At 34.4% G+C, this 14,732-nt stretch overlaps 1 pseudogene; it reads right to left on the reverse strand.

The window, feature by feature from the left end:
* Nucleotides 1-10,065: 10,065 nt before the first annotated feature.
* On the reverse strand, nt 10,066-11,936 carry LOC149246849 (polyadenylate-binding protein 8 pseudogene; annotated as a pseudogene).
* Nucleotides 11,937-14,732: the final 2,796 nt, after the last annotated feature.

Raw genomic sequence — 14,732 nt, forward strand, 5'->3', positions numbered from 1 at the left:
AACACATTAATTCATCAATTTATGAATATATTGTTGACCTATATAACAACTACAAACATTGATAAAGATAATAATACTTTGAGATATCATTGAATGTTCATTTAACTTTGGAGTCAACTTCATTGAGGTACAACTAAAATTTCATATAGTAATGAGTTTAAGAGTTCACAGAATATTTAAAAAAAAATGATGATTAAATAATGAATGGAGACTATCCTTATGATTCAACTCATGCATAATGAATGAACTTTATTATTACCTCATGCCATAATAATATGCCTATTATAGAATGCATAGACTCCCTATGGTTTCTTATGGTTCACCAACAAATATAATAGTTGCATGTGGACGCTACATCTCAGTATGAATGAAGATGTAAGAAGGAAGGCTTCATGTAAATACTAAACGAGAAGATCAACCTCTACCATTATTACACTACTAATTGTCCTAACTATTATATGAATATTATTATTTAATACATAGTGATTACTACATTATATCCTTAGTTGTAATATACTATTGGTTTTAATTTTGCAAAGTGACTTGTTGAAAGCCAATTCTTAATGAAAATAAATTTGAACACACAAATTTACATGGATACTTTCCGTGGGAACCAAAAATGGGAATTCTAGAAGATTTTTAATTATATTGTTCATTCCAATATTCCAATATAATATGTATAGATCATCACATCCATAAATCCAAATCCATTAACCTTATATTAGAATACAAGGACAATTCCAGAAACAAAACTAAAAAACCATGAGTTGAACTAGTAGACCATTAAAAACTAAAATCATGTGTGGAAAATTGCTAAAACCAATGTGCATGATTAGCTCTAGGAACACACATGTAATTGTTACACAAGCAAGAAGTCAAAATTGGAACCCACTCATCCCCAAAGCATGTAAACATGTAATGCAAGACTAAAGAAAAAAATTTAACAAAAAAATCGCTGCTAAAAAATCTTCACTTTAATTGTTAAGAGTCTTTATTTTAACTCAAAGAAATAAACCCAAGGGCCAACTTAATATAATGTATAAATATCAATTTCTAAGACTAAAATGCATAATCAAGAAAATATTACTATTCATTTTTAGTAAGGGTATCTAATAGTGTCAAATATACTTACGTATTGGAAATAATAATTTCATTGATTTAAAATTGTGGTTTAGATCTACTCATGGCATTTGGGAAAGGGCACGAAAGGAAAGAGTATAAAGCCTTGATTTGATAGAATTGTGAATATGGATAATTTCTAGAATGCATAGAAAATAAAATCTCCCAAGTTTTTTATGACATATATCTCAACCTATTTTAGCATAATTTGACACATCTCTTATTTATTGTAGTTATGGAATCTTGAAACATATATTCTATGGTTCCCCTAACAAATCAAACTTAGTTCGTGGAGATGTTTTCACTATCACTAGTGGTTTTGAATATGGGGGAGTAACAGCTTGGAGGACCAGTGTCATGTTTTCTTGAGTGGCTCTTTCATAGTGGGGGGCCTAAGAAATAAAGGAAAGCAGACGATCATGAGAGGAAAAGCGCAAGTGACAAATGTAGAGAGAAAAATTAACATTGAATAGAGTCTAATCCAAGTAGTTAGGCATTGAAGGTGGATACGATTTTGGAAGGAGGTGAATAAAAAACAATAAACAAAGAGGGTGATCTAACTCAGGAGGGTGCAAAGAGGGTGACAAAGAGCCAACTCGAAGTAACACATAGGAAAGGGAAATTGCCCAAGGGACAATATCAAAGAGAGACTTATATGACCCTAAAGAAATATGAGTACCAAGAGGAATGCACCTGATGATAATGAACTTCAATTAAATTTTCTATATCTTAATTTTTTTAAAATTAAAACAGAGCAGACGATCATGAGAGGAAAAGCACAAGTGACAAATGTAGAGAGAAAAATCGACATTGAGTAGAGTCAGATCCAAGTAGTTAAGCATTGAAGGTGGCTAAGGTTTGGGAAGGAGATGAATAAAAAAAACAAACAAAGAGGGTGGTCTAGCTCAGGAGGGTGCAAAGAGGGTGACAAAGAGCCAACTAGAAGGAACATAGAGGAAAGGGGAATAGCCCAAGGGAAAAGATCAAAGAGAGACTTCTTTGTCCCTAAAGCAAGATGAGTACCAAGAGGAATGCACATGAAGAGAATTTTGAGTGTGGAAATACCATGAAACAGTCCAGAAATGAAAACAAAGACCAAATTATGGGTGCTACTTATGTTAGAGCGTATTAGGAGAAAATGCACAGAAGTAATCGAATAGTAGAATGAGCAATCTTAATTCATGCAAGAGGAACCATATTGTAAAGCTGCATTAGGAAGTTCAAGCCCAAAAGGGGAATGGAATAGTTAGGAAAAGCATATTCTTCAGTTAATCAAATGTAAATTTCCTTCATTGCAACAACTCCAATCCACGTGGAAGGTTAGTTCTTTTTTGGAGTCGCTAATTCTTGTCAGGATATAAAAAACATCCTAGTGAGAACTCGAGGGGGAGAGGTGATAGGACACCCAAATTATAATTAAGGAGAGCCAAGGATTGTGTTTCAGTAGCACAACCTAGAATTGAATAGCATAATAATAGAATTGAGCCATGGCGAGGGACATAATAAACCACAATATAACTCATTAGGGCTTCCCACAACTGGAGACCCTACGAGATATCTAGGAGAGTGATTGTCATTCAAAACTAGAGAACCTATTGGCTATGTAGAAGAGTGGTTGTTTCCACATCCCCCAACCTCTTAGCTATGTGATGTGGTGGAAAACCTCCCCATCCCCCCTGCCCCACATTTTGCTCCATAAACACCCCATTCCAAAAGGTTGTATTTGTCTACATGAGCTACCAACATGTATCATTAAGGGAGGAGTCCTTTAAGAGGTTCAAAGTGGAGGGCAAGGCTAGAGATGTGTCTAAAATTACATGATCAACAAACATATCAATGAGTATATCTCTAATAGTTAGTAATTTAATAGTTTTATAGATTAGTTTGAACAAATACATGTTTTGAGTTTTCTAGAATAAGTTTGATATCAACTATTTATTATGCATCTTATTTAATATTATTTTGAATTATAATTAATGACTAAGTTGATTCAATTAAATTTTCTATAATTAATTAAGAATTATAATAAGTTGATTCAATTAAATTTTCTATATCTTAATCTTTTTTAATTAAAGGAGAGCATACGATCATGAGAGGAAAAGCACAAGTGACAAATGTAAAGAGAAAAATTGACATTGAGTAGAGTGAGATCTAAGTAGTTAGGCATTGAAGGTGGCTAAGATTTGGGAAGGAGATGAATAAAAAACAATAAACAAAGAGGATGGTCTAACTCAGGAGGGTGCAAAGAGGGTGACAAAGAGCCAACTATAGGAACATAGAGGAAAGGGGAATAGCCCAAGGGACAAGATCAAAGAGAGACTTATTTGGCTCTAAAGTAAGATGAGTAACAAGAGGAATGCACTTGATGAAAATTTTGAGTGAGGAAATACCATAAAAGAGTCCAGAAATGAAAATAAAGACCAAATTATGGGTGATAGTTAAGTTAGAGCATATTGGGAGAAAATCTACAGAAGTAGTCGAACACTAGAATGAGAAATCTTAATGAATGCAAGAGGAACCATATTGGGAAGCTACATTAGGAAGGTCAAGCCTACAAGGGGAATGTAATAGTTAGGAAAAACATATTCTTCAGTTAATCAAATGGAAATTTCCTTCATTGCAACAAATCCAATCCATGTGGAAGGTTTGTTCTTTTTGCAGTCACTAATTCTTGCCAGGATAGCAAAAATGTTCCTAGTGAGAGCTCGAGGGGGAGAGCTAACAAGAGACCCCAATTTTAATTAGGGAGAGCCAAGGGTTATGTTTTAGTAGAAAACCTAGAATCCAATGGCATAATTATTGAATTGAGCCATGACACAGGATATAATAAACCACAATATAACTCATTAGGGCTTCCCCACAACTAGAGACCCAACAGGCTATCTAGAAGAGCGATTGTCATTCAAAACTAAAGAACCTCTTAGCTATGTGATTCATTTAAAATTGTGGTTTAGATATAGTCATGGAATTTGGGAAAGGACACGAAAGGAAAGAGTATAAAGCCTTGATTTGATAGAATTGTGAATATGGATAATTTCTAGAATGCGCAGAAAATAAATTCTCCCAAGTTTTTTATGACATATATCTCAACCTATTTTAGCATAATTTGACATATCTCTTATTTCTTGTAGTAATGGAATCTTGAAACATATATTTTATGGTTCCCCTAACAAATCAAACTTAGTTTGTTGAGATGTTTTCACTATAGCTAGTGTTTTTGAATATGGGGGAGTAACAACTTGGAGGACCGGTGTCATGTTTTCTTGAGTGACTCTTTCATAGTGGAGGGCCTAAGAAATAAAGGAAAGTAGACGATCATGAGAGGAAAAGCACAAGTGACAAATGTAGAGAGAAAAAATCAACTTTTAGTAGAGTCTAATCCAAGTAGTTAGGCATTGAAGGTGGATAAGATTTCGGAAGGAGGTGAATAAAAAACAACAAACAAAGAGGGTGATCTAACTAAGGAGTGTGCAAAGAGGGTGACAAAGAGGCAATTCAAAGGAACACATAGGAAAGGGCAATTGCCCAAGGGACAATATGAAAGAGAGACTTCTATGACCCTAAATAAATATGAGTACCAAGAGGAATGCACCTGATGAGAATGCACTTCGATTAAATTTTCTATATCTTAATTTTTTTAAAATTAAAGGAACATAGACGATCATGAGAGGAAAATCACAAGTGATAAATGTAGAGAGAAAAATCGACATTGAGTAGAGTCAGATCCAAGTAGTTAGGCATTGAAGGTGGCTAAGATTTGGGAAGGAGATGAATAAAAAACAACAAACAAAGAGGGTGATCTAACTCAGGAGGGTGCAAAGAGGGTGACAAATAGCCAAGTAGAAGGAACACAGAGGAAAGGGGAATAGCCCAAGGGACAAGATCAAAGAGAGACTTCTTTGGCCCTAAAGAAAGATGAGTACTAAGAGGAATGCACATGATGAGAATTTTGAGTGTGTAAATACCATGAAATAGTCTAGAAAATAAAAAAAAGACCAAATAATGGGTGTTACTTAAGTTAGAGCGTATTAGGAGAAAATGCACAGAAGTAATCGAAAAAATGCACAAAAGTAATCGAATAGTAGAATGGGAAATCTTAATTCACGCAAGAGGAACCATATTGGGAAACTGCATTAGGAAGTTCAAGCCAAAAAGGGGAATGGAATAGTTAGCCAAAGCATATTCTTCAGTTAATCAAATGGAAATTTCCTTCATTGCAACAACTCCAATCCATGTGGAAGGTTCGTTCTTTTCTGGAGTCGCTAATTCTTGTCAGGATAGAAAAAACGTCCTAGTGAGAGCTTGAGGGGGAGAGCTGATCGGAATCCCCAATTATAATTATGGAGAGCCAAGGATTGTGTTTCAGTAGCACAACCTAGAATCCAATAGAATAATAATAGAATTGAGCCATGGCGAGGGACATAATAAACCACAATATAACTCATTAGGGCTTCCCACAACTGGAGACCCTACGGGATATCTAGGAGAGTGATTATCATTCAAAACTAGAGACCCTACTGGATATGTAGAAGAGTGGTTGTTTCCACATCCCCCAACATCTTATCTATGTGATGTGGTGGAAAACCTCCCCATCCCCCCTCCGCACTGCATTTTTCTCCATAAACACCCCATTCCAAACGGTTGTATTTGTCTACGTGAGCTACCAACATGTATCATTAAGGGAGGAGTCCTCTAAGAGGTTCAAAGTGGAGGGCAAGGCTAGCGATGTGTCTAAAATTACATGATCAACAAACATATCAATGAGTATATCTCTAATAGTTAGTAATTTAATAGTTTATAGATTATTTTGAACAAATACATGTTTTGAGTTTTCTAGAATAAGTTTGATATCAACTATTTATTATGCATCTTATTTAATATTATTTTGAATTAAGAATTATAATTAATGACTAAGTTGATTCAATTAAATTTCTATAATTAATTAAGAATTATAATAAGTTGATTCAATTAAATGTTCTATATCTTAATTTTTTTTAATTAAAGGAGAGCATACGATCATGAGAGGAAAAGCACAAGTGACAAATGTAAAGAGAAAAATTGACATTGAGTAGAGTGAGATCTAAGTAGTTAGGAATTGAAGGTGGCTAAGATTTGGGAAGGAGATGAATAAAAAACAATAAACAAAGAGGATGGTCTAACTCAGGAGGGTGCAAAGAGGGTGACAAAGAGCCAACTAGAAGGAACGTAGAGGAAAGGGGAATAGCCCAAGGGACAAGATCAAAGAGAGACTTATTTGGCTCTAAAGTAAGATGAGTAACAAGAGGAATGCACTTGATGAAAATTTTGAGTGAGGAAATACCATAAAAGAGTCCAGAAATGAAAATAAAGACCAAATTATGGGTGATAGTTAAGTTAGAGCATATTGGGAGAAAATCTACAGAAGTAGTCGAACACTAGAATGAGAAATCTTAATGAATGCAAGAGGAACCATATTGGGAAGCTACATTAGGAAGGTCAAGCCTACAAGGGGAATGTAATAGTTAGGAAAAACATATTCTTCAGTTAATCAAATGGAAATTTCCTTCTTTGCAACAAATCCAATCCATGTGGAAGGTTTGTTCTTTTTTATAGTCACTAATTCTTGCCAGGATAGCAAAAATGTTCCTAGTGAGAGTTGGAGGGGGAGAGCTGACAGGAGACGTCAATTGTGATTAGGGAGAGCCAAGGATTCTGTTTCAGTAGAAAACCTAGAATCCAATGGCATAATAATTGAATTGAGCCACGACACGGGATATAATAAACCACAATATAACTCATTAGGGCTTCCCACAACTGGAGACCCTAAGAGCTATCTAGAAGAGCGATTGTCATTCAAAACTAAAGAACCTCTTAGCTATGTGAGGTGGTGGAAAACCTCCCCCCCCGCACCCGCTCCCCCCACCTTTTGCTCCAAAAACACCCCATTCCAAACAGATGTATTTGTCTACATGAGCTACCAACATGTATCATTAAGAGGGGAGTCCTCTAGGAGGTTCAAAGGGGACGACTAGGCTAGCTATGTGACTAAACTTCCATGATCAATAAACATATCAATGAGTATATCTCTAATAATTAGTAATTTAATAGTTTTATAGATTAGTTTGAACACACAAATGTTTTGAGTTTTCTAGAATAAGTTTGATATCAACCATTTATTATGCATCTTATTTAATATTATTTTGAATTAAAAATTATAATTAATGAGATATTGTAGTGAAGCATTAAATCAGAAAATAGTAATAATAGTAATAAAAAAATTTTATGATTAAATAATCAATGAAGACTATCCTTATGATTCAGCTCATGCATAATGAATGAACTTTATTATTACCTCATGCCATAATAATATGCTAGCCAAAGAATGCATAGACTCCCTATGGGTGACCTCTATCATTGAAATTTAGGTTTGATATGCAATATGGTGACCTCTATCATTGAAATTTAAGTTTGATATCAACTATTCATTATGCATCTTATTTAATATTATTTTAATTAAGAATTATTATTAATGACAATAAAATCACACTAAATATGATTTTGTGAAGAGACACTTTGCAACCTAGAATAGGGTATATGTAGTAATGTGTTAGATGTGATATTGTAGTTAAATCATAAAATAGTAATAGTAATAATAAAAAAAGAGAATTTTACCAAGAGGAATGCACCTGATGAGAATGCACTTCGATTATATTTTCTATATCTTATTTTTTCTAAAATTAAAGGAGAGCAGACGATCATGAGAAGAAAAGCACAAGTGACAAATGTAGAGAGAAAAATTGACATTGAGTAGAGTTAGATCCAAGTAGTTAGGAATTGAAGGTGGCTAAGATTTGGGAAGAAGATGAATAAAAAACAACAAACAAAGAGGATGATCTAACTCAGGAGGGTGCAAAGAGGGTGAGAAAGAGCCAACTAGAAGGAACATAGAGGAAAGGGGAATAGCCGAAGGGACAAGATCAAAGAGAGACTTCTTTGGCCCTAAAGCAAGATGAGTACCAAGAGGAATGCACCTGATGAGAATTTTGAGTGCGGAAATACCATGAAACAGTCCAGAAATGAAAACAAAGACCAGATTATGGGTGTTACTTAAGTTAGAGTGTATTAGGAGAAAATCCACAAAAGTAATCGAACAGTAGAATGAGCAATCTTAATTCATGCAAGAGGAACCATATTGGGAAGCTTCATTAGGAAGTTCAAGCCTAAAAGGGGAATGGAATAGTTAGGCAAAGCATATTATTCAATTAATCAAATGAAAATTTCCTTCATTGCAACAACTCCAATCCATGTGGAAGGTTCATTTTTTTTCTGGACTCGATAATTCTTGTAAGGATAGAAAAACGTCCTAGTGAGAGCTTGAGGGGACAACTGATAGGACATCCCAATTATAATTAGGGAGAGCCAAGGATTGCGTTTCAATAGCACAACCTAGAATCCAATAGCATAATAATAGAATTGAGCCATGGCGAGGGATATAATAAACCACAATATAACTCATTAGGGCTTCCCACAACTGGAGACCCTATGAGCTATCTAGAAGAGTGATTATCATTCAAAACTGGAGACCCTATGGGCTATCTAGAAGAGTAGTTATTTCCACATCGCCCAACCTCTTAGCTATGTGAGGCTTAGGGACTTCTTTATTTTAAAATATGAAGAATTTATTTAGGAAAATGCATAGACATATAACATTAAAATGATGATTAATATTGGTAATCATAGTATTAGATAACTTCACATTTAAATTGAGTCAGTATTTTTTTTTAATACTTTATACATTTATATTTCAATTTAATTTTGTAATACTTACAAACACATTAATTCATCAATTTATGAATATATTGTTGACCTATATAACAACTACAAACATTGATAAAGATAATAATACTTTGAGATATCATTGAATGTTCATTTAACTTTGGAGTCAACTTCATTGAGGTACAACTAAAATTTCATATAGTAATGAGTTTAAGAGTTCACAGAATATTTAAAAAAAATGATGATTAAATAATGAATGGAGACTATCCTTATGATTCAACTCATGCATAATGAATGAACTTTATTATTACCTCATGCCATAATAATATGCCTATTATAGAATGCATAGACTCCCTATGGTTTCTTATGGTTCACCAACAAATATAATAGTTGCATGTGGACGCTACATCTCAGTATGAATGAAGATGTAAGAAGGAAGGCTTCATGTAAATACTAAACGAGAAGATCAACCTCTACCATTATTACACTACTAATTGTCCTAACTATTATATGAATATTATTATTTAATACATAGTGATTACTACATTATATCCTTAGTTGTAATATACTATTGGTTTTAATTTTGCAAAGTGACTTGTTGAAAGCCAATTCTTAATGAAAATAAATTTGAACACACAAATTTACATGGATACTTTCCGTGGGAACCAAAAATGGGAATTCTAGAAGATTTTTAATTATATTGTTCATTCCAATATTCCAATATAATATGTATAGATCATCACATCCATAAATCCAAATCCATTAACCTTATATTAGAATACAAGGACAATTCCAGAACCAAAACTAAAAAACCATGAGTTGAACTAGTAGACCATTAAAAACTAAAATCATGTGTGGAAAATTGCTAAAACCAATGTGCATGATTAGCTCTAGGAACACACATGTAATTGTTACACAAGCAAGAAGTCAAAATTGGAACCCACTCATCCCCAAAGCATGTAAACATGTAATGCAAGACTAAAGAAAAAAATTTAACAAAAAAATCGCTGCTAAAAAATCTTCACTTTAATTGTTAAGAGTCTTTATTTTAACTCAAAGAAATAAACCCAAGGGCCAACTTAATATAATGTATAAATATCAATTTCTAAGACTAAAATGCATAATTAATGAGACCAAAAATATATATATTACAATCAAAATATAATTAAACACTAAAGAGTAGTAATGTAACTATGACAGAGGTGGTGGTTGGCCATGTCCATAACTTCCACGATTGGACATGGGGACATCAAACATTGGTTGGTTTAGTCCATAACTTCTTCCATGAGAAAAAGTAGGAGGTATCATGTCAATTGGGTGAGATAATATAGGACGTTCAGGAGGTGGTATCATCCCCATCCCAATTGGATGATATAATATAGGAGGTTGAGGAGCTTGTACCATGCCAATTGGATGAGATAATGTATGACCTTTGGGAGCTGGTACTATACCAATTGGATGATATGATATAGGACCCTTGGGATTGCACATGGGGATATGGGTACGCCCTGTTGGTTCCATGTCAATTGGATTAGGCAACTCGGAGAAATGAGACTGTAGCTTTTCTCTTCTCTCCTCTTTTTGTTGGGAGAAATGAGATTGTAGCTTTGCTCCTCTCTGGTCTTTTTGTTGAGCCAAAGCAACATAAAGAGATAATATAGGACATTCGGGATTGCACATGGGGACATGGGCAAACGCTGTCGGTTCCATGCCAATTGGATTAGGCAACTCGGAGAAATGAGAGTGTAGTTTTTCTCTTCTCTCCTCTTTTTGTTGGGAGAAGTGAGACTGTAGCTTTGCTCTTCTCTCGTCTTTTTGTTGAGCCAAAGCAACATAAAGAGGCCTGCCCAGGACAACTTTCTTATTCATTTCTACCAAAGCTCGGGATGCATGATCAGGTGATGAAAATGAGACAAATCCTGAACCTTTACTATGTCCATGAAAATCCCTCATTATCTTGCATGAAGTGATTGTGCCATAAATAGAAAACAATTCTCTCAACTTGTTATCATCTATGCTATCATCCAAATGTTTTAAATAAAGATTTGTTCCAGATTGTTGTCTCAATTCAGATTTCTTCAGTGCTTTTCCGACGTACCATTCTTTGCCATCAATTTTCTTGCCATTTAAACTCTCAACGGACTTTGCTGCATCATCGACATTCTCAAAATTGACAAATCCAAAACACTTTGACTTCCCTGCTGCATCTTTCATCACTACCGCACTGATAATTGTTCCATACTCATCAAAGTATTTTCTTAAATCTTCATCATTCATGGACTCTGATAAATTGTTCACAAAAACATTTTTAAACTTGCCTTTTCCATTTGTTTGTTCCTCTGGCTCTGGTTCCTTTTTCATTTGTTCTCTATCCTTCTTTTTCGCCAGCTTCGTTTGTTCTCTCTCTTCCTTTTTCATAAATGGGCCAACATAAATGTGACTGTCATTTATCAAAGTACCATTCATACATTTAATTGCATCTCGCGCTGCTTCGTCTTGCTCAAAATGAACAAATCCATATCCTTTAGATTGCCCTGATGCATCTGTTGCAATTTTGGAAGAAAGAATGGGTCCGAACACAGAGAATTTGTGATAGAGGGTTTGATTGTCTACTGCTTTGTGAAGATTTTTAATAAATATGTTTGCCGACCCACACTTGCGGATACTGGGGTCACGGTGTGAGTACATTATCCGAATAGGCTTTCCATTAAGGGGTGTAAAATTTAAGCTGCGTAAAGCCTCTGTGGCATCTTCAGCAGTGCTGTAATTGACATATCCATATCCCAGAGAACTCCTGGTCATGGCATCTCTACAGATGCGAACACTGACCACCGGGCCAACCTGCTGGAAAAGTTCCTGAATCTGGGCGTCGCTAACATTGGGCTCCAGATCCCCCACATACAGAGATTTGGGCCGTACTGATTCATTCGCTGATTAGTAATAACTTCCTTACTGTTACTGCCATTATTAATAACTTGATGATTCTCTCGCCCATCATTAATAACTTCACTGACATTAACAACTGCGTGTTGTTCTACGGGTTGGACTTTAACAACTGCCATTTCTGCGAGTCTCACGGCAGAAAATCGATTCAATCGAAATGTTTTGATCTTTTGGTTCTTGGTGGCAGATTTATCGATTTTGCAATGTAATCAACTCCTTCCTTCGCACAACCTGTTTCAACGTAATCAACTCCTTCCTTGGCACAATCGTGAGAGTGCGGCACCAATTCAATCGTAGTGGCGATATATACATATTTAAATGGGGTGGACGGAGCTTTATTTCCAACTCTTGGGTTTTTCTTCATGAGTCGGCTAGTTGGCATTTGAATTGGAAATTTGGGTTTTTCTTCATGAGTCGGCCGTGTAATTATTGGGTTTTTCTTGGGTTTTTCTTCCTGAGTTGGCTAGCTGGCATTTGAATTGTATTTCCAGCTATATTATTTTCGCCATATCGCTGGAAAACTGAATAAAAATTATATTTTCCCAAATTCAATTAAAAAACGCCATTATGAAAGTAAAAATTTGAACAACTTAATTTTAAGTTAAATTAATTAATATAGTCTTTAATTGAAGCGCACAGGGTAGATTTTATTTTACATGTTTTCTGTAATTTGTCCCTCATTTGTTTCTGATCATTTTAAATAAGAAGAGTTGTAACATTTTACAATAGAGAGGTCATTGTTGGAGATAAGTAAACATGGCTATTCCGCTTAAAAAATATTTAATAATGTTTCTTTAAGGATTTAAATATAATGATGGTTATTTTCAATTTTTAAAATTTTGAAAAAATAAGTGTCTATATGATGCATACTCTTGAATTTTTTCTTCAGATCGATTTTTTTCCCGTATAGAATTGTTGATAAAACCCAGGCATCTGAGTGACGAGTATGAGTTTGAGTATAAATTGGGGAGAAATGAGACTTTTTCCCTTTACCCGTGGGTAACCTACATGATTGAGGTGGAATGGAATTGGAATTATTGTGAAACTTCATGCATGTGAGTGAGGAGTATGAATTGGGGAGAAAGCAGGTTGAAGTGTAAAGCTTCTAATATGTCATTTAGGATATGAAATGAAAAGACATAAAAGAAAAATGGTATTGATGGTAATTCTTTGTATTAGTAATAAGTAAATAAGTTGTTAAGTAGATTTGGCTTTTTATTAATATTTTATATAAATTATTTTTTTCTTATTAGTATGATGTAATTTGAACATGGCTATATGATGTATAAATTTGCAGACATAGCATTAATAAAAGTTTAACTATTATGTGATTTGAAATATGTATGGTACTTTAAAGGAATTTGATGAGCTATATCAACGCGTATTTTTAATCTAAAACCACTAAAAAACCAATAAAATAATTAAATTGATCATTGAAACCTTGGATTAAAGGCATTCTATATAAGAATGTGACTAAATTTATAATTGAGTTCAATAAAAAGATGATTATTTATTGCATATATAATATTCAAGATGTAAGCTCTAAGGTGAAAAACAAGCTTGACTTTATAAGTGATACATTATAGCTACATACAATTGTAGGTTCATGGTCGGGTACATTTCTAAAGTCTGAGATGAAATTAGAGCTCGGCATAGAAACCAATATGTCCTTTTGAAAGTCATTTACCTCATGCCTTAGATCATGGTCCAAAACTCACATTAGTCTCTTATCGATCATATTTTATGATGCATTGGACCATGCTTATGTAACTTCAGTTGAAAGGTTATTTGATATATTACAATCATATTCCCACATTTGCAAGACTATGTAGTTTGAAGTCAACGGTTAGCCTTACTAATAATTTTATTATTATTTAAGATTAGTTGTTCAGTGTATCCTATGGTGTGGTGTGTTGACATAAGCTTCGCGTTGAAGACAAGCTATGAATTTATTTGATTTTGTTTGCAATTATTCACATAGATGGTCATATATTTGATTTTCCTTTTATATAAAACTTGCTTTCAAAATATTATCTTTAATAAAAGAAAAAATACAATTTCCTGCAGTAAAGCATAGTCCATTGTTGACCCCTTTCTACTAGATGTGAACTCTCCTCTTTTATTTTTATCTACTATGCTTTCAATATGCAAAGAAAGCAACTATAGTGATCCATTGATTGTAGCATAAACATTGGAGACACTATCATCTAGTTTATTTGCAGATGCAACAAAATTAAGTTCTATCCCCTGCCACATAGATTGTTGGGATAGGGTCCCCTAGGGTCGGTTTTGGGGCAAAAAGCCCAAGTTTTGATGTACAAAATTTAAAGTCTCCGCAAGTTGTCGACGCGGAGCGTGTGAATAGTTAAAGTGTCATAAAGGGTTTTACCCTTATGTTATGTAAGTTGAGTCAGCTTTTGAAGATCTATCCATGGCCCGCGCACCATGGGATTGTATAAATAAGTGTGTCTTAGGATGTCTGAGAAAAGTAATGAAGATTGTCTATGGGAGAAGTCTAAAGAGTTAGGGAAGAAGGGTAGAGGAAAGGCTTTGCAGCGGAGTGCGCAGAGGCCTAGAGTAGAGTTCGCAACTGAGTGCGCAAGGAAGTCTTAAGTCTGTAAGCAGAACTGAAGTATTAATAAAGAGATTATTCCAGAAATTCTTGTGTTTTGTCTACTTACTTCTGTTTTATATGAATGCATTTTACACTATGATGAATGACGGGTTTATGAAATAATATTGTATTTGTTAGGGTCCCACCCTAACCCCCTTATTTATGTAATGGGATCACGTCATAGTCAAGAGTCAATAAAGCCCATATTAATAATTGTAAGTGGTTAATCCGCAATTAATGACGGAACCACAGTTAGTTGCAAATGGGCCGTAGTATTAGATAGATGGTATTAATAAAACCC

This window comes from Pinus tabuliformis, chromosome 7, assembly GCF_031772625.1.
Source record: "Pinus tabuliformis cultivar Carrire ecotype Pingquan chromosome 7, CPIR1, whole genome shotgun sequence".
Taxonomy (NCBI): domain Eukaryota; kingdom Viridiplantae; phylum Streptophyta; class Pinopsida; order Pinales; family Pinaceae; genus Pinus; species Pinus tabuliformis.